Source organism: Grammomys surdaster, unplaced genomic scaffold (assembly GCF_004785775.1).
Source record: "Grammomys surdaster isolate TR1022 unplaced genomic scaffold, NIH_TR_1.0 271, whole genome shotgun sequence".
Classification (NCBI taxonomy): domain Eukaryota; kingdom Metazoa; phylum Chordata; class Mammalia; order Rodentia; family Muridae; genus Grammomys; species Grammomys surdaster.
This window is the reverse complement of record NW_021604712.1, coordinates 3,246,030-3,267,617: the sequence shown is the minus strand read 5'-3', so window position 1 is coordinate 3,267,617 and position 21,588 is coordinate 3,246,030. Positions and strand designations below refer to the sequence as shown.

Below are 21,588 nucleotides of genomic sequence, written 5' to 3'. Positions count from 1 at the left end.
ATCTGGGTTGATTCTGAAAGAAGAATTTAAAGGCTGAAATAGACACTGGGGTTGACAGAGTTGACGGTGTTAGAGGGGAAATAGGTACAATCTGAAATGTACAAAAACCAGTTACCAGGTGATAGGGCTGAAGGACCCTACAATGGGAAAATAGCAACATAAACAAAAAGAAATAGGCAGTGATTTCAAGAATGTCCACATCCTATGAAGAAAAACAGGTCACTTGCTAAGTACCACTAAGATATTCACAGCTTTCTGTCCCATAAGCTTCCATTGTCCCATTCTCATCAGATACAACTCTTCAGCATTGTCTCATCAATACTTAAAAACTGGAGTCTCCAAAGGTGAAGGCAAGCAGCTTGCTGGAGAGCAGAAGAAGACAAAGATCTGAAAGAGATACCAGGCATACCCACCATCGCTTACAGCAACACCTTGTCTTCTTAACCCAAGAAGACTTGCTTTTCCAGCCCTTCATATTCATTGGTTGCATTATATGAACATTACACTAGATACTTCAGTTTGTGACATGCAAATATGTGGGCCCATCACATGCTTTTCATTCTTATGTTTTCTCAGTTTTGCAGAAGAAAAGAAAGAGGAGAAAAGAAAAACAGTCCAATGGTGAAGAAGACCTCATTTCTCCCTGGCTATTAGAAGAAAGAATAAAACACACGTTTTGGTGTCCTAAGACATTTAGGGTCCAGATATGTAAAGGGACAGATATGTTAAGGTATGGAGAAACTTGCAAAGCTTTAAGAAGTAGATGGCAGTGGAGTGCACAGAAAATGGATCTGCCTTCCCAGGATACAGGCTTAGATCAGAGAGATTCTAAGTTGAATGAAGATAAGGTAATCAGATGAGAAGCCGAGTTGTGGACACTCAGCCTTCGGCATCCATGGGTGGTGCTGCATCCATGAATTCAATCAAGTGTGGGTCAAAAATATTTCTGAGAGGAACTGCATCTGAACTGAATGCATGCAGATGTTTGTCATGATCTCCTTCCCAAAATAATACTAAGCCATTGACACAGGGCGGAGGATGCTGTTTACTTTTGTATATCTGCCTAGCACGCAAGAGTCCCTAAATTCAATCAGTATCACAAAAAAATTCTACCTATAATATTTTAATAAGCAATTGCTAGTAATAGCCTGGAGATAGTTTAAGGCACAGAAGAGGATATGGGACTGTAAATACTATGACGGTTTATACAGGGCACTTGAGCATCTCTGAGCTTAAGGATCTTGATCTTAAAAACTTCCACGAATAGAGAGGCATGACTAGCAATTGTTGATTATGTGTGTAGGGGAAGCGAGGCTAAGGCAAAAGCAAAGACTATAGCAGAACCACCAGTCATCCAGGGAAACAAGTGTAAGGGAAATTAGCAGGAGACGGAGAGTTTCACGCTGAGTGAGTTCCATGGAAAGGACTCAATCCATTTCTAAAATTGGGACAATCTAAGTATACCTGGACATTCGGAGTCGAGTTATTACAAAGCCTGGATGGAACTACAGGTAACAGAAGCCCTGGCTCCAACTCTTAACACAAGTCTAGAGTGAAACCAAAACAAGGTCAGGGAAGAATCCATAGGAACCCCAACCTCTTAGTGGGTGAACAGGCAGGATTGAACATAGGATGAAAATCAATCACCTTTCCAGCAAGAAGTGAAATGGGGTCAGAGAAGCTGACTGAGGAAGGAGACATGTAGAAAAAATGAACATCCATTTCCAGTGCCACAGAAAAGCATTGAGGATGACCAACTGCATCCAGCTTTGGCTATAGAGTGGACATGAACAGCTTTGGAAATGCAGATTACAGGACATGAGCTGGAAAGGCAGAGAAACAAGACTGAGTAAGAACGATCTGGTGCAAAAGCTTAAAATAGAAGAAATGCACTCTAGTCTTAAATATTGGGGATATAATAGATGGCATAGACTGGTTAACATGAATTAAACTTGCTTAATTAGCCATATATAGAAAGATTAAAAATCAAATTAACTCTAAGGTATAAATACTTACGATTTTGTTTCTAAGCCAAGGACCATAAGGAGAAAAAAAGACATAAAGTACACAATTTTCATTCATGATTTTAGTTTACAAATAATTTGTTTGTTTACTGTTTTGGTTTTTATATCACAGACTCTAGGCCTCTAAGTTCTTATGATTACATTTGAACTTAACTTTTTTGTGAGAGTTCTCATGTGTATTTTCATGGCAGGTATTCCTGCCTATGTCTGAAGAGAATCTATGTCACATTTATAATTTTAGGTGCCAGGTTAGAAACTTCAGAGTTAAGAGGGATTGAGGCTATGGATGGAGGCTTCTGAAAAGCACTTTCGTCATAGTAAACTGGAGTAAGTGGAACTTTTGTAACTGATTTCTCTTCTCCTCTCTGTGATACAGAGCTTAATGGCTGGCAGGCGGCAGTGACCTAATTAACACTTATCAAGCAGAATTAAAGTTTAAATGGCTAATTAGACATGGAATCATGGCAAGAATCCAGACCTTTTGATTTTCCAGGTAATTTTCTATCAATGAAACCTCTAGGTCAAGGATTGAGTGTATACTAAGCTTTTGTAAGAGTTGCACTCTGCGGGATTATTCATTAGAGAAAGCCTCATGAAAATCACAATGAGCCTCACAGTCACTAAGAAAATCCCACAACCAAACAGGAAAGGCCCACAGTGGGCATGGACCTGACAAACTATAAGCTTTGTAAACTATTTTTGGACTGCAATGTGAATATCAGCTCTTAGAAAGATACGTTTGGGCAGTTCCCCAAATATTAAATCTTATCATTAAAGAAATCCCAGTTCAGCATCCATGCTCAAAAATAAAAATAAAAGAAGAGACTCAAAGAAATGTACGTACGTGTAAGTGTTCCAACTATTATCCTCAGGAGGCAACAGATGGAAGAAATCCTCATCTGAAAACAAAATATGTGCCCATGGAAAAATAATGTAACACAGCAGGAAATAACGAGTGAGTACAGAAATTAGTTATGATTTTATAATATTGATAGACTCTGAAACCATTATGCTAAATGAAATAACACAGCCAACAAACCTGATTCCATGATCTTGGAGGAGGGCTTGTTTTAGCTTTTTTTTTTTTTGTCTTACTGGTTTTTTGTTGATTTGTTTTGTTTTTGTTTGTTTGTTTGTTTTTTGGTTTTTCGAGACAGAGTTTCTCTGTGTAGCCCTGGCTGTCCTGGAACTCAGTCTGTAGACCAGGCTGGCCTCGAACTCAGAAATTCACCTTCCTCTGCCTCCCAAGTGCTGGGATTAAATGCGTGTGCCACCACTGCCCGGCTATTTTTTTTTTTTTTTTGGTTTGGTTTTTAAGAGAGAGAGAGAATGAACGTAAAGGTGAGTAGGTTTGGAGATGGAGAGGATCTGAGAGGAATTCGGCAAGGAAAGGGAATATAATCAAAATATATTGAGTTTTAAAAATTCAATAAAAATAGAAACATACACCAGGCCCTGCCCTCCCCCCACAAACATGTATTGAGTTCTTTGGATGAGATATACAGAGAAGTCAGATATTAGAAACAGAGACTTGAATGGAGAATTTGGGGGCAAAGAAGAAAGGACGAGTTGCTGGTCCCTCAAAGTGTTGTACCTATGCTAGCTGTGCGGTTTCTAGAGACGGATGCTGTGGTGTTCAGACTAAGTGGAGGTTCAGAGTCACTGAGCAGCTCACATAACATCGTAAATTTTATGCTATGTAAACTTTGTCTCCATTTAAAATTTGAAGTTATCACGTTGATTTTTAAGCTAAACTGGGATGAATGTCTAGATCTAGACAATGACACCTTTAAGAGGAAGCATTTGGTTAAACAAAAAGACAATTCTCTCTACAGTTTGGTCCCAACCTCCAATGAGTATGGTTCTCTCCTCGTTTCTTACAAGGGTCACCTGAATGAGGCTGGCTATCGATGGCTACCACCGCTGTCCACTCTGACCTTTCAAAAGCTGTTCTTGTCATTCAAACAAATACAATCAAAGACAACAATTTCTTCCCATCCCCGCCCCATGTGTGTGTATGTGTGTGTGTGTGTCTACCTGTATGTGGATGTGTTTACCTTTCTATGTGTTCAGAGGTCAGAGATCAATGTCAAGATACCTCCTCTATTGCCCTCAATGGTTGGTTGGTTGGATGTTTTTGAGCTCATGCCTTTCACTGTATCTGGACCTCATTGCTATTCTGCCTTGTCTGACTGACCAGAAAGAGGCCAGTATATAGGAGTCTCTATGCCTCTAGCACTGGGGTTAAAGACATATGCTACAGCATCTAGTTTTGGGGCGATAAGACACCAAATCCACAGCAGGTACTTCACCCCCTGAGCATCTTTGTGGGGCCCTAGGACCACTATTTTCTAATATGTTTCACAGTCATCTTTACATCATGGTACACGTCAGTGCAACACTTCTCATTTCGATGTTTACTTAAACAAGATGACAAAGACATTTTTGCAGTTCTCTACATTATCAATCCACTCCAATTCACAGTTCACAGCACAGTGGAGACAGTTTTGATGGGTCGTCTTTATTATAAACTTGCTGGGCTCTGCTATGGATTTGCTAACTCAGTTCAGCTATGCTGAATTTTATTGAAAAGCAAAAAATACAAGTGCATTATTTAAGGCCATGTTGTTTTTAATTTTCTGAGTAATTTCACCTTCCAGGAAACACAGTACCTCCTATATCTGAAGAAAAGACCCTCCCCAGGCTTATACAAGTGAAAATGGACATCCTTGAGTCCCAATAGTATTAAGGAAAAATTATTTAGCTTCATTTTGTTTCCCAAGTAGTTCCAGTGTTGACTCTTTGGGGATACCAGTTTTACCTTAATTTTTTAATATTTAGACTAAATTTTTAAAAATCTATATGAAAGTGTCGAGTTCTGAGCTTTCTATTCGAAACCCCAATACACACTATCCACATGAATCTTTAAGGGATTCCATGGTTGGGGTAAAGACTAGGATGTCTTTCTGGGTTTGCTCAAGATGACAAATGAGATCATGGAAAGTGACTAAATGCCAGGTCTGGGAGTCCTGGTCTGGAACGAAGAGTCCGTGGTATGGTTTTGAAGGCAGGTTCCTGAACAGACATGGGAAAGACTTCTTAGTTCACTTATCAAGTCAACCATTAAAAATTGTCCTCAGGTGCTAGGGAGCCACTTGAAACATCACTAATGACATTTACAAATGAAGTACACACAAAGCCCCAACTAAATATTTTCAATTCTGTGAGATGATGTGTCTATCAAGGCTCAACTACAAATGAACATGGAACCCCTGATAATGGCTGACTCTTCCCCAAGACAGAAAACATTTGATTTTTTTCCACTTTTACTTTTTATTCTTTTTAGTATAAGGTGTGTATTATATGTATAAAAAATAATATCTAAAACAACAAAACATCAGAACAGTGAATTTTTTGTATGTGTGGAGGTATATTCTTTGCCGTCATGATGCCTAGATGTCTGATGGGCAGCTGAGAGGAACTGGAAGCAGATATGTGAGGTGCTATGTTCCAGAATGTTCTAGGGTTCAGTAGTTAGTGTGACTTCAAAGACATGAACCTGTCAAGTGACCTGCCATCTGTCTTAACACTGTTAGTATTCAATATTATTGAAGCAGATTTTATACAAAAATCAAGAATATCTTGGCTTTTTCACAAAAACATCAATATAAGAGACACTGGTAACTAAAACATAACATATTTAATGAGTTATTTTTTCCACAGCCAAGACAGAGATATCCATGTATATTATATGAGATTTTAATATTCTCAAGAATAAGATGCTCACAAAAAGATTGCTACCAACAACACACAGATATGTAGCAAGAAAGTGAATATAACCTCCCTAATCTGTTTCACCATTAATTTGTTCTAATTCTGACTTATCTGCAAGAAAGTGTACATTTTTGTCTCCATCCAGAAACACAGCAGAACTCAAAATAAACATCTACCTGTACAATTCAAAAGGTCGTAAAGGATTGAAATTGAATTTCAATACTTAAGTAAATTTCTTCTTTCTTGTAAAGCTATTCATCTATATATTCCTTCCTATTTGAAAGAAATCATATTACACTGTTCTGTACATAGAGTTAATCAATTTAAAAAAAAATACAGAGAACTTCTCAAACCACTGAAAACAGAATTTATAACAATGGTGAGTTTCCTTCTCCGACAGGTCTTGAAGGGCCCTTTACTCACTCTTACCCTTTCACTGAGCTTCATCCCCTGCTTAGATTTCTTTTTCAAAAAACACATGCTATGATTCAAACTTCATTAATAATTGAAATGGCTAACAAGACCTCTATAATTGACAAGATCAAAATGGACGTAGAGGGACTTCTCATTTCTAGCAGGTGTCTTGATGTGAGTGAGGAGAACCTTGACAGCCAGTGGCTGACAGGACAGTGTTGCTCTTACACAGAGCTGAGAGCACCAAGCAGGAACATACAAGTGTTAGGCAGCAAGGTAAATGAGCACAAACCTAGCCCTACCTCATGGTTTACCTACCCAACCACTGTCATTTGAGAGTAAACACAGAGGAGGTCCCAGGATGTACAAAGTTCAGTTGACATTGGCTATACCTGGGAAGAAGGCTCCACTGACCCATGGCAAAGACCTTGCTTGGCAGGTTCAGAATCTCCAATTTTCCCCAGTCCTACCCAGTCCTACCCAGTCTTACCCAGTCCTACTCTATCCACATGAAGAAGAATGCTGTAGCACCAAAATAAAGACAACATGGGTATAAACCTTTGAAGTCATGATCAGGGGATTCTGTGTCATTGGTCTCAGGTTGTTAACATGTCACAGCCACAAATCAAACACTGGCTCTCTGAGGTCTAAAACAAAACAAAACAAACAAAACAAAAACAAAACAAAGCAAAACAAAACAAAAAAAAAACCCTTCCTATCCCTAGAGTACCCTCCCATAAGCCTAACGCCAAGCCTTGCCTTCTAGTATAAAGTGGTACCTCTGCCCAATAATTTCTCTTGCAATGCCTGCTGATATCTACTATGGACCTGATGATCCAAAATTATCACATACTCTGTTTATTTAATCACCCAATGAGATAAGAATTTCAAGAGTGTATTTTGCTGGTCCACATAAATACTTGGTGTAGCACAGTTGTGTTTCAAATAGACAGATGGGTAGATGGATTGAGGGGTAGAAGGACAGAGAGATGAGCGTATCCAGACAATCAAATCTACTTGGATCGTGACTGAGCATTTACCATAAATCCAAGCCTGCCTAGAGACCAGTGCATGGCATCTACCTAACAGGTGGCACAACCATTAGACCTTTTAAACTCACAGACTGTCGGAAAAGAGTATTGCTCTTCGATAAGGAATATGGGTATATTTGTGCATAGATCTCAGGACATTAGATCAATAATGATGACTGTCTTTCTGAAAGCCCCATTAGAAGCCCAGGAGGAAGTGCAGCAAAGTAGTTATGTAAGGGTAGAGTGTGTTTTACCCACTGCACATCTCAAATGCATTTTTCCAAATCATTTAATAATGAACACCCCCACTCCCATTATTGCCGTTACAAAATTTCAGTCGACAGGTTGGCCGTGGAGTTCTTGACTTTCTTAATAGGGCGAGGCACCCATAACCAACTGCAGAGACCCTTTGCTGAAAGCAGAAAGTTTCTAGATGGTGATGCCAGAATCTGTAAGCACATACCTACTCTCCTTCCAGAAAATGCCTGAGAATAGATTCAAATGAATCATGTATACATGCATGTACAGGCACACACACATACACCCACACAACGTATTTGCACATACATGTGCACACACACAGACTTACACTCCCATGCACACACACATATACATACACACCAAAATTTTTAAAATGCAAATTACTGATTATGTCCTATGCTTATATGAATCGTGGTTCATTGACAAATCTAAATTTGTCAGAGACTAATTCAAGTGACATTTGTCAACCTCGTGTCACCTTTGTTTCACAACAACCAAAGGAGCTACTCAGTAGCAAGCCCTGTGGTGGATCCTCTAGGACAGTATTAATATGGCTTCCTGTTATAGCAACATCTCTCAGCAATAAGTTGTAGAATGCTGTTCTCCACATTAAAAACATTCATCATTCAGAAAGGTCACATTGATTTCCCCCACCACTCTGTGAGGCTGTCAGCTCAATGAAGAGGCCACTCTCGTATAACAGCTTAAACTGATAACTCCCAAGTGTGCATTTTGCAATGCCCCTGAGAGCATCCACATGGAAAAAGCCAGGAGTGATTAGCAACGTCCCAAGAAATCTTCTCACTGAGATATAATGCTGTAAATGAGTTTTAAATATGAAACAATTATTAGGGTCTATTGATGTAAGCCAACAGGACACATGATGGTTCATTAATGCTAAAATAAGCCTCCTCACTATGAGGAAGGGAAATTGTAATGACTGCAGATACCCCTCACAGTGAGCAAATGATGCCTCTGGCATCAGGAATAAATGCCTTAGGGATATTGTCCTATAATCACCATAACTCTGTTAGCAGCCTCTATGTCACTGACTAGCTAACTGAAGCACAGAGAGCTATAAGCAGCTTGGTGAGTGGTACACAGACAAGATCCAGGCTCAGCCACACAGCTCTGCATTCTTAATCATGATGCTGCATACTTTCTAGGTATCTATTACCTGATGTCCTGGATCCTGGGAGGCAACACGTTGTCTTTCTCATTATCTTTTGCGTTGTCTTTCCCTAACACATGCAGTCTAGCAAAGCACTCTACAGTACAGCCCAGGCAGACCATAGAGGGAACAGGTGGACAGTAAAGGACTCTTCCAGCAACCACTGTGGGTTGCATTTCCTTCCTCCTATCTTGCTCAGTAGGATACATTCCCCCTCCTCCCTGGTCTAAGAAGTTTACTTGTCTTTAAAGTTTTCTCTGCACACCAGGACTGCACCATGGGTTATTCTGTCATAAAGACGGATCCTAATTTTCTAGGGAGACATGTACTCTCACTCTGGTTTTGAACTGAGATCTTATGCATACCAAGAAAACGCTGTACCACTGAGCTATCCTCCACCCATTTTTAACTTGATTTTGAGAAATGGTCTCACAGAGCTATCCATACAGGTTTTGAAAGTTTCATCCTCCTGCCTCAGCTTCCCGCTCTTGTGTATCTGGGACCACAAGTCATCAGATCCATCTGAGACAGACTTTTTAAGACTAAGGGTGATTTCTGTTTTCACTTTTGTCCCATATAAACATGAAAGGGTAGCCAATCAGCCCTTTCCTGGCAATTAGGGAAATAAAGTGAATGTGTTCAACAAAGGCACTGACTCAGTTTAATCTTCCAGGAAACTGTCAGTTTGGCTTGGGCGTACTCCAGCTTTCACCAAAGTATACTGTACTCAGCAAGAAGACACTAAATCCAGCACTTTGTATAGGATGCTCATGTCTGCTATCAGTGGTCTGACTTCAGATTTACTATAAAAAAATATAAAAAAAAATCTTAAATGTAAGGTAACCATCTAAAAGGTTCTGGTAGGTTATAAGGAGGCCAGCAGCCAGCACATCATCTTTAAAAATGGTGGTCTCAAGTTAAGTCTATGGACTGAATTTAACTTGTCATTTTTGTCTCCTAAGAGGGATCTTAGTTAGGTGTTGCTGTTGCTATAGTTTTTGAACAATAATTTAATGGCATTAGAAAATGACATAGGATAAAACCCTGGTTCACAGATCTCTAATCTTGATAGAAAAGCTTCAGTGACACTGGGTCTCTGTATGCTGCTCAATGCTGAGAAGCCAGACTCCGCCACTTCCAGATGTTAGAGGAACACAGGCAGCAATCATCGTGTACGAGGCACTCTCTCCCACCTGCCATTACTGATATTCACAACACCACCGTGTAAGCATTTTCAGCACTAATTTATGAGCAAAACTGTTGAGACAATCATGTCTACAGCTACCCTCTGCCATAATTGACATTTGAAATCTGATTTAGCCTCAGCCCAAAACTAAGACTCTTCTCACCACCATGCTGGTGGTCAATTCAAGGGGGTGGGGGAGGTACAGACAGTACGAGCATGAGCCTCTATAACTGGTTTCCTAGGATAGAAGTTTTTTAACTGGTTTATTCCACATCTACCTCAGAGAGCACCAAAGAGAAGACACATTGAACTGAGAGAAAAGTCTGGAGACATTTTTCTGTTTAAACAGACGTAGCTGGACAAGTTTTACTGACTTTAGAGAATCTCTTAGAAACTGATAATAAATGTCAGACATTTTAAGACTTTAAAATGTTAATCAAATTTGAAGGGTTCTTTTTTAAACTATACTCTTATTCAAACACAAGGCTTTTTTAATTTTTAAACTACATACTTGCATGTGTGTTTGTTTACAGGTATGTGCATGTGAATACAGAGGCCCGAGGAGACCAGAGACCTAAGATCTCTTGGATCTGGAGTTACAAGCTGTAGTTAGCTACTTGAAATGGGTGCTTGAAGCCATGCTGGAAAACAAATACAAGCCCTTGAAAGAACAGTACGTGCCCTTAACCACTGAGCATTCTCTCCAGCCCCCGGAAGTATTTTTTTTTTAATGACACATTAATGACAGCAAAAATGGCCTATTATCTCCCTGCCCATTTACCATTGAACACATTTATTTAAAAGGCATGCCTTAGGAAATGGTTATTGTGCATGAAAGCACGCAATGAACTGTGACTCAGCCCAGACTAGTCTTTCTCCATAAAGGGACAACTACACATTTTCTAATGCTCACGTCCAGAAAAAGGAAAAGGAATTTATGCATGCATACTCTGGCCGACAGTATAAACACATGTGTATAAAGGGGAATATGCTGTGTACCAGTTTTAAACCATGTTTTGCCAGGCATCAAGAAATCATCATACTGGCAAATGCTTTATGGGCACTAGCTCAGCGCTCACCCATAGCCACAGGCAAGACAGAATAATTGACAGGAAGAATGGCTTTCTGACTGGCCAGATTCAGGTGGTCAGTGAAAGGAAAACTTCCAAACTCCCATAAACACACATCCATAATCTCTATTTATTAAAACTTAAATTAAAAACTATCAATATGTGTATGTATGTATGTGTGTGTGTGTATCTGTGTCTGTGTGTGCATGCATCTGCAGATGCCTGTGTCTGTGAAGGTCAAATGTCAGTGCTAGGTGTCTTCCTTTAGCATTTATTTTTTTTAAGACAGGGTCTCTCACTGAACCTGAAGCTCATCATCTGGACTAGGTTAGCTGACTAGTCGGCTGCCAGGACCTGCCTGTCTCTGCCCTCTCACCCCAGATGTGTAACACGGACCATCACACCTGGTATTTACATGAGATCCAGGGATCCACTTGTCCTCCTCTGCTTGCATACCAAGCACCTTCCCTTCTGAGTCACCTCTGCAGACCCTCCTAACATACCATAAAGTGTCCTGACTTCTTATCAGAGACACCACAAACCACATGCTGTGCCCTTCTCAAAGGCACACTAAGGCTGAAGTGTGGGTTGTGGGTGCTTTAATTATATCTCACTTCCCATTAAATTCTATTAGCCATGGCTTCCTAAAAAGCTACAGACTATATTTCCAAAGCCACAAAAATGGAAGGATCTGTAGTTATTTCTCCAAAGCCTTTCTGGAAATAAGAATAGTGCCCACCCTCTAAGACTGGAAAAACTAGAATATCAAAAAACTAGAACACCTTAGCCGGGCAGTGGTGGCGCATGCCTTTAATCCCAGGACTTGGGAGGCAGAGGCAGGAGGCCAGCCTGGTCTACAGAGTGAGTTCCAGGACAGCCAGGAAGACACAGAGAAACCCTGTCTTGAAAAACCAAAAAAAACAAAAACAAAAACAAAAACAAAAACAAAAACAAAAAAAACCAAAAAAACCTAGAACACCACAGCTGTGTAATGTAGGTACTGAAAAGACTCATTTGATAAATGCACCCATATGCTTTTGGATATATAAATAAGCACCTAAATCTAATCAATGGCAAAGATATTTTCAGAGTTTTGAAATGTCAACCTCTGTTAATACTTAAAAAGCTTGCAGCATCTAAAAGAAAATCAGAGAGTAACATGATCCTATATGAACAATCAAGAATAAAGCATGGAGGGAATGGAGAGATGGCTCAGTGGTTAAGAGCATAACTATTCTTCCAGAGGTCCTGAATTCAATTCCCAGCAACCACATGGTGGTTCACAACCATCTGTAATGAGATCTGATGCCCTCTTCTGATGTATCTGAAGACAGCTACAGTGTATTCATATACATAAAATAAATAAAATCTTTAAAAATAAAACAAACATGGAAGCAGCTTGCTTCCTTCCAGAAACTCATTTGAATAATCATGGATCTACAACATTAGTTGGGTCAGATTAAGAAAAGGAAACATTGAAAAATATTTTCCTTTGTGTGCCCACAATCTGGCAAGAAAATAATCTAAAAATGTGTGTGTGTGTGTGTGTGTATGCACACACACACACACACACACACACATATGAATTTGAGTGTTTTGAGTGCTATGTGTAAAATCAAAGGCACACACGCCCAAGGGTTCCACCAATGTACCATTTTCACCACTATCTCTCATGCTTCAAAAAGTCTCACCTTGTTATTGAACCTGAGAGTGAATGGACCAATTATCCTCAAAATCCAACAACCAGAGGAAATACTAAAATATTTGTTGGAACGAGTCTTGGTGACATGGAAGTCTTGTGATTAGTTGTTGTGAGTTCTGAACTCCAATAAGAAGCAAGACAGTGGAAGGACTAAAGTAGGGCTGATTTGAAATGTGATAATGGAGAAATATTTAAACAAGAAAATATTGGCCTGAACACCAACCAACTTGGTTGTTTGTACCTGTAAGTTGTATGTATCTCTTCTTCAGTCAAATGAAAGTGACTCCTGATGAGTAGGGACCCTACAGAGTAAAGAGACTGAGCTAGTGGTGCACCTGGCAGAGGCTTCGGAGGGTAATTACACAGAGTACAAAACACACAAGCTTACTCTATGCAGAATGGAATCCATAAGAAAACAAGTAACTTCTCCCACTACGCACAAATGTGAAACTTGCCAATGAAAAGCATGTATTGGCAATGGAACATGGAAGCCATGTGACCAAATAGTGAGGTGGTGTCCTGGATTTATGAAAAAGCTAGAAACTGAAATGAGGCTGGATGTTGGAGAGGAAGTAGATGATAATACAATCAAACTTACCAATCAGCTGGCAGTGACCTGAGTCACACCTGCTTGTTCAAACTGTTTTGTTGTTTTACGCATTGAAAGTTCACAAGGTTTAAAGACAATTCATAATGTGCTTTGCTAACCCTCCCATGTCTTATTAAATATTAACAAAGAAAACTTCCTGGGAGCCTTCTTTTTCTCCCAGGTCTTTGCCAGCTCACCCGAGACTTGGGGTAAGGAAAGAAATGCCAGACAATCCTACCTGTTCAGACAAGACCCAAACACTGCAAGTGAGCTCTACCAAGGATTCCTTCAGCACTCAGAACACTCAGCTTTGTGAAAGGAAATCAGAATGAATATTTCCCAGAAAGAAGATAAGGAGGGAAGGGAGGCAGAGCAAGATCATCACGGGGCATGCTTAGGGAAGAGGCAAGAGACATTTGACTACAGAATGACAGATATGTAGATAGAGATGTACAGACACATTCTATCCAACAGACTCTGTCAGCAACTGATTGCTTGGGGGAAAAACAATTACATTACCTCTGGGCTATCACTCACTCATGGGACAGAAACAGGTGGTACAGGAGCTGACCCTAGTATATTTTACTCTGAGCAAAGCTACTATAGGAATAATGTGGCTTATTGTGATTCAAGAAATGTTCAGAAGTGATATATCAAGAAGTTCTCAGTCTAAAATGCCAGCCAGCATATTTTATAATGCTGAAAAAGAGCTCACCATGCACTAAGCCAAACACACATTACATAATCATTATTCAGTCGCTGCCAGTATTAGTTTGGGTTTGAAAGTTTTTATGGGGTTCTGTTGTTGCTCTTTAGAGGATTATGGGGCCTATGATCCTCTCCATTGTCTCCTGGAGCTGGGAAATATCTTTACAGCATTTCTCAGAACACGGCTTCCACCACACATATTCACATAGTAGTTTTCTCTCAGGCCTCATCGGTAGTTCACAGATCTCTCGCGAACATTCTTTTTCATTTGCTTCCCTTTGTTAACAATGCTGAAACTGTGTGACTGAGGCTTGCAGTTCCTCAAAAGCATCCATCCAGTGTGCCCTGCAAACTTCCTCCATAGGTCCCTGCCTAACCACCCATCCTGTTGTTTCCTGCTATGGTCAGCAGCTCTGCCTAGAGGTTGCGCTTCCCCACTAGCTCCCACGGCACCTGTCCCTTATCTTGAACAGCCCTTGAAGTTCACTCAACTGGAAATATCTGGCTCCCCTCCTATGCTGACTCTAAAGGGATGGAGAGCTTCTTGTTTTAGTCACGATTAAAGTTCTAGTATACAGGATCCAATGAGAACAAATACTTATTTCAGGAATGTTTTTAGCATATTTCAAACAGCTTTCTACTTAACTCTACACCTAAGACAATCTATAGATTCTGCATTTAAAAAGTTGAGCTAAAATGTGTTAGCAGCCACAGTAGATTGTCACCATTCAATCTGTCACATAAAAAAATATGATTTTATGAAATAGGTTTTTTTTTTTTTTTTTTTTTGGTTTTTTGAGACAGGGTTTCTCTGTATAGCTCTGGCTGTCCTGGAACTCACTCTGTAGACCAGGCTGGCCTCGAACTCAGAAATCCGCCTGCCTCTGCCTCCCAAGTGCTGGGATTAAAGGCGTGCGCCACCACTGCCCAGCTATGAAATAGGTTTTATGTATGTGTGTGTGTGTGTGTGTATATACATATACATATATATATACGTATATATATATAATTTCTCACATATATATGAGAAAATTAAGGATTTACATATGAAAATAATGTGAAATTTTTATGGAATCAGATTCTGAAACTTAGCCTTCAACAGTCTCCCTGTTCCCACGACAGCTTTGGCTAGTTCTGCTTTTCTTTTCCTTTAAGAGAGTTTTCTCCCCAGCTACATCTCAGGCCTTGGAATGCACTAAAGGTCACTAAAGGTCAGTGGGAGTAGAGAATTCATCCCCAGTTTCTAGAGAAGAGGCAGGAGAAAACATCTTCTACCCTAACTTCAAAGGAAATGATCTACGTTAGCATCTTTCCTAGCCAGAGGGAGGAATGCCAAGTGTCCTCTGCAATGGCCTTCTAATTTACCCACTTCCTACCATTTAGATGTAGATTATATACAACCTATTCACTCAGTTGTCATAGCAAATGCATTATTAAATCAAGTGATAATTAGTCAAGGATTAAGCTATTACCTAAAGAGCTATTCTCCCACATCTCTATCTTATACAACTTCCTTATAGATAGCAGGCTTTGTATGGTCCAATCATGTACCTCAGAGTCCTATGGTCATTTCAAATACAAGGTCCATGATCTTCATAATTCTCTTCTTCTCAAACTGGTACAAATCCCTTTCTGAGGCCAAGACCTCTCTCATCCTCATCACCTCCATTCACCTGATAATCCCTGTATATCTACTTGTCTCGCAAGTCTATCCAAACCTCCAATATTCCCTACTGTCCTAAGCTAAGCAAAGAGCCTGAAAGTCTAACAATAAGTCATTGCACAGTGTCAGAACAAGAGGCACTGAAGACCCAATACTTGTCTGTTGGTCCAGAAAGGTTATTATGTTCAACCTCATCTCCTAGACAAGCCATGAGAGACCACATGCAAAAAGGAATGTGAAGATGAAGCAGCTCAGACTATCCAAATTAGATGTCACTGTTCATCTTAAGTTCAATGTTTGTAGCCAGAGGTAAAGAAAGTAAGTAACCTGAAGTTCAAACTCAAGGGCAAAACATATGTCTGTACATTCTCAAAATATTTATATCTCTAGCTATATGGTCTTACTTATACGGCCTAATAGTATGAGATATCTTGAGATTAAATGTGAATATTTGTTTTCGGGAAAAGTTTTTTTTTTTTTTCAGAAGGCACAGCTCGTCTGTCTGTCCTTCAGTGCACAATGGTTGTGTACAACATCACTTCAAGTCTTCTGTTGACTGGGGAGATGGTTTGATACTAAAAGGATCTACAATCAAAAGCTTGTCTCATCAACAGGAAGCTCCTAGTTCTATCCCCAGCCCAAATCCAGGTCCAGATCTTAGCATATCTAAAGAATCCCAACCTCCATAACCACTATCACCCCAATTAAACTCTCTGAAGATGTACTATTAGTCTATAATGTGGCTACAGGAAGGGACTTTGTCACATCATGCAATTCTGTTCATTCGTTCCTGTTGGGGCTTGAGTGTGAAATATTCCCCATATATTTATGTTTAAGTACCTAGTCTCCAGTCGGTCACACTGTTTTGGAAGATTTCATAATATATTAGGAGGTGGCACCTGCATGGAAGAAGTGGGTTGTTGCTTAGGTTGGTGGTCTTAAGAGGTAAGGCTGATTTTGTTCCACCTAAACTGTCTGTTGATACTACATGCAACTACCTGCTCACAGTCCCTCTAGCATCCTTTCCCTGCCATGATAGATTATACCTCCAAAAAACAAACAAACAAAAACCATGAAGGAAAACAGTCTGTCTTCACTTCAGTTGCTTCTCTCCACTATTTTTAAACAGTGACAAGAAAGTAACTTATGCATTCAAACTTCAAGCATCTGCAGTAAGAATAAGTTATATGGACTTTTCCAATATGTGAATTTGTCCCTAAAGAAAATCTCCCTAAAGAAAATCATGGGGACCCAAGGTACTCATTAAAAGACAGAATTGGTTTAAAAGGTGTGTCCCAATGAGGTTGATTTTGTTTCTTTCTTTTGTTCTCTTCTATGTGTGTGTGTGTTCCTGCCTTTCAAATTTCCTTAGTGATGCCAACACAACACAGAACCATCCATGAAAACTTCTCTGAGGCAGGATGAGAAAGGTGGTTCTGGATCCAGACTATTTTCCCCTGATGGCAGTTCCTACTGGAACTGCTTTTCATACTTTTGTGTACAGAGGAAAAGCCTTTCTTGCTCTCTTCTTAAGTTTCTTGGCCATTGCATTAAAACTAGGTCAGCCCTGAGCCACTGTGGGCTTGGACTTGTGATTAAGTGGTAGCATTTTAAACATGTATATGAATGGCACAATGTAAATATGTGAAAAACATAAGCAATACAAGGTCTGATGCTAATTATATCTGATAACAAGTATTTTAAATGTTTAGGGCCATAATAGCTTGTGATTTGATTTCTCAGATACTATAATATTTGCATATGGATAGTGAGATAGCTTATAGATTGACCTCAAGTTCATCCCTCAGGTCACTGGGTTTCACTTGTTCCCAGTATGCATATAATCTTATACAATGTTTTAAATAATCTTGGACAAAAATAAAACAGTTGTGTGGTGTGTAATTTTTCTCCTTGAAGCATCATGTCAGTACTCAAAACTTTCAGATTTTGGAACCCTCTGGATGTAAGATCTTCAGAATGAAGATACTTAACCCACTTTATAACAGTAATACATCTACATCATTACTAACTTCCCTCTGACTCTTAACCAAAAGGGATCTTTTGCCTGCTCTACTGTCTGAAATTCTATAGTGGTTCATAATCTTCGGAATGCCTGAGATCATCTGGTAGGCCTTTCAATATAAACCTCCATGCTCACATCAGAGGTGTTGATTCCTAAGCCCTGGAGTAGGGTCTGAGAACAAGCACATCTAATGAGCTATCACAGGGATGCTCTTACAGATTATCTGAAAGGACATCGTAAGAACTGACTAAGATACACCATTACGTCAATGGAAACAGAATGGAACAACAGACATTCAGGCTTCCCGTAACCCTCTGCTCACCTACAAAACCCTTCCTAATCTCAGCAATGCCACCAACTGCAAACTCAGTCCAGTCATCTGCAGTCATGCAAAGACTCCCATAGATCCTTCCTGAAGGCACCACCTGCACTGTGATCAGTAAAGCCCTGTCCTGGAGACAAGGAAAGTTGACCACTGAGGCCCTTAACTCATGCTAAGATACAGAAAATCCTTAGTAAATGGAAACTAAACAGACAATAGATCCCTGGAAGGTCTTAGAAGTCATATCTGGGTTGTTCACTAGGCATAGGTGTTAAGAGTCTCTAACAATCCAGGAGTCCCTGCCACCCCACCCAGCTACCTCTTCTCTGTTCAAGAGTCTAGGAATCCTTGCCCTCCAAACACCAAATTGCCACTCACTCATACACAGGAGCTTCAGCCTAAGACCTTTATAGGCCTCTGTGGTCCAGGCAGCTGGTAGATGCTAAGTAGTCTCAGGAGAGAGGAAGCCAGACTACAAACAGGAAGCATTGCTCTGTAAACATTTCTGATAAATTACCCAATAGGATTGCAATGGCGAGAGGGAGAGAGACACTTGAGTTCTCGTCTAGCTCATCCTTATTTAAATAAATATTCACCTTCATGCTCAAATTTTGTATTGATTTTCTCCAAGAGGGTGCTCAAATGCTTTGCCTTTCAGGATACACAGAATCCTCAGATCCCATAGCCCTACTGTCCAGACACACTTTGGCCCTTTGGATTTTCTGGAAACTTCTCCATCTTGTCTGTCATCTGGTCAAGCTCTATCCCCAGTGGTCTGTTATTAAATAAAGTGTGGGTTTATACACACCTCCTGCAGATGATGTTAAAAGTTCATACAGAGGAATTCAGAATGCCCTGTTAATTTCACTGGAAATAGAGAAACCAAACCCATGTGATCCAGGCAGAATGTGTAATCTGATCTTTCGACACAGGTAGAAGCCCTTTCTCATCAGTTAACTGGCAACCCCTCAAAAATAATTAAGCCGTGGGCACCTGTGATTTTTGCGTTTCGTTAGCAGTAATTGCAGAAAAGGTTTTAAGAATGCAGATATTCTCCTCGGCAGGAAATAGACAAGATTCTGAGTTCTAGCTTTACTTATTTTACAGAGTGTAGTAACTTTAATACGGGGCTCCAGGTTGCACGCACTGTGAGATGTGCTCAGCAGAGGTGCCATGACAAAACCAGGACATGAGGATGCTAAGAATTCTTTGCCAAGGCTTCGAAATGTGCTCTGTTTCCTGATAGGCTGGAGGAAAGATGGATGCAGTCTTTTAACAGTAGTCATCTATTCAGAAGAGATGGATTTACATACAAACACTAGGTCTTTTCCAAGGAACAATGGTACCTTTATTCACTTCCCAGCTAAGGGAAGAAATTAAGCTAAGTTGTTGAAGTATGTTAATATATGTCATAGAAAGAGTACATAGGAAGCAACCAGCCCCCCTTGTACATATTAGTCTTTTTAAGATACACTAAAGACGACACATAATAAAAACAGCAAAACCACTCGTTTTCACTTCAGTCTACTTTAACCCGAGGCAGCAGGTTTTGTGAACATAATTGAATTCTCATTTCCAGCCAATCTTTCAGATCTACATCGCCTGATCTTACTACAGCACGGAGTATCAAAACAGCACACAGATGTATCCATGCTCCATTTCTAGGTCAACTTCCTTGTCCAAATTACTGGCTTGTTCTTTGCCTCGGTTTCTCATCTGTATGGGGGAATTGATATGTATATTTCATGCCATAAAATAAAGTGTCTATTTATATAATTTATCTATAGAACCCTTTATATAGTTGGTCCTCATTGATTCTTAACTTTATTTACTGACAGGTTTCATAATTATTTTCAATGTGTCTTATGCCACCCTCCTCTAAGACTTGCATTTTCCCTATATGGCACTTTTTTGAGGTGACCATGCTGAAGCCATCAGAAATGTGGCCCTAGGCTTTTCTAAACACCACCTGTAAGTTGTAGACATTCTAAGACCCTCCCTTCCTTTGTCTCAACACCTGGCTACCAAACACTACTAGCTCAGCCTGTTCTTTAGATGGCTCGCCTTTAGCAGGTGTACAATATTTGTTTAATTGAATTGCCGCTGATCCAATCTAAGCCTGAATGTTAATTGTATCATCATCCAGAGACACCCACACACACAGAGAGAATAAATGGTGACTGCATTTTCATATGCCTGGAGAAACCAGGGTTCTAATGTCCCAGGGTTCACCGAGCAGGTCTGTAGGCTTGTAGCTTCCAGGGCACTCAGGATACATCATCCAGGTGCAGCTGGGATCCTCATACTGCAGAGGACACAGTCGGTTTACAGAAAAAAACCTCATCTTGTGAAACCTGAGCTCTATTTAACAACCAGACAGCGTAGACAACGTTAGGGAACTAACTGCAGAAACGTTCGTTTTGCAAATTCACTACAGTCGTCATCACTTTTGCTTTGTTTGGTAATGTGGCTGAGAGCCTATAACCTATGCTTACTCTAAGGCTTTACACAGTCCTGTAAGTGAGCAAATGCCAGCGCAAAGACCGAAACGCGAGTCTCTTCATCTTCGGGAACTCCGACTGCATCAGAGCCCATTCAATCAAAGGGCTGACCTCTGCAAAGTCCAGATTCCAGATTCTAGAAGCAATGGGGTGATAACTCCCCTGGACTCCGGGAAGCCTGGCTGAGCGGCCTTTAAAATGTTAAGAAACGCTGTGACAGACTGCTCTCTCAAGTTCGCCCACACTTCATGCCAGTCTCTGGGCCAAAAGACACTTCTCTTAACCCTGAACCGGCAACCACGGGTTAGGAATGTCATTAAATCCCATCCCGGACCCCTAAATTCGGTAACTTCCCATTTGGGCTTAAAAGAGAACGATGTCCAGCCTCAGTATCAGACTGTTCAGGACCCTGCTACCCTACCCATGCGCTAGACCAGGTGACCCTCACCTGTCTGAGGCTGAGTCCCCAGCCAGCACAGCGCGGCGGGCGCGCGCTCCTCACTTGCGTGGGATCCACCTTTGCTGTCCCTTGTGGCTGTGGTCGCTGCCGGAGAACGCCAAGTAGTCCTGATGCAAAGGACACAGGAGCGTCCCAAGAGCCGCGGGACTTCCTCGGCCACCTCCTCGTGAGCCCCGCCTTAAAGGGGAGGAGGCAGTCGCGTCACCTTGGAGCCGCCTCCCAGCTAGCGCGGGGGCAGCTGCCCGTAGCTCTGCCAGGTGTGACAGGAAGGAGTTTGGGCTGTTCCCTGGGCTAGCTGGGCGTACAGAGTGCGATTACTCCGAAGTCATTCGTTTGGATTGGCTCACAGAGGAGGAAGGTGTGTCCTAAAAGTCAAAAGGAAGAAAAGAGGATGAGTGTGTCTTGCAAACTTGTAGTTACTAAACACTTTTTCTTCACTGAGGCTCAGAAGATTTCACAGTGCTCCTAGTCTGTCCCTAAAGGATCAGCTTCCGTTTTCACTATCACAACCCTTGAAGAGCTACCTAGGAACCCTGTGCCATGTGGGTACGATGATGGATGGAAGTCAGTCACCCAGATCTGCTGGGCCTTGCCCCCTTCTCCAAGGATGAGCTGCTCTGTGGCCTGGGAGCTGTTCTGAGGACTCTGAGACCTAAAGACACTCCCCTGAAATTTTGATTCTCGGGTGT

At 40.8% G+C, this 21,588-nt stretch overlaps 1 protein-coding gene across 2 annotated transcripts in view; it reads right to left on the bottom strand.

The window, feature by feature from the left end:
* The window catches only part of Mctp2 (multiple C2 and transmembrane domain containing 2), a 225,234-nt gene extending 204,228 nt beyond the window's left edge, over positions 1-21,006 (bottom strand). The window contains exon 1 of one of the 2 annotated variants that reach the window (XM_028776708.1): positions 20,888-21,006. The gene's annotated coding sequence lies outside the window, so the exon portion shown is untranslated. Of the gene's footprint in view, positions 1-2,868; positions 2,921-20,887 lie in introns of those variants that run through there. The other variant, XM_028776709.1, reaches the window with a different exon arrangement.
* Between the last annotated feature and the right edge of the window lie 582 nt (positions 21,007-21,588).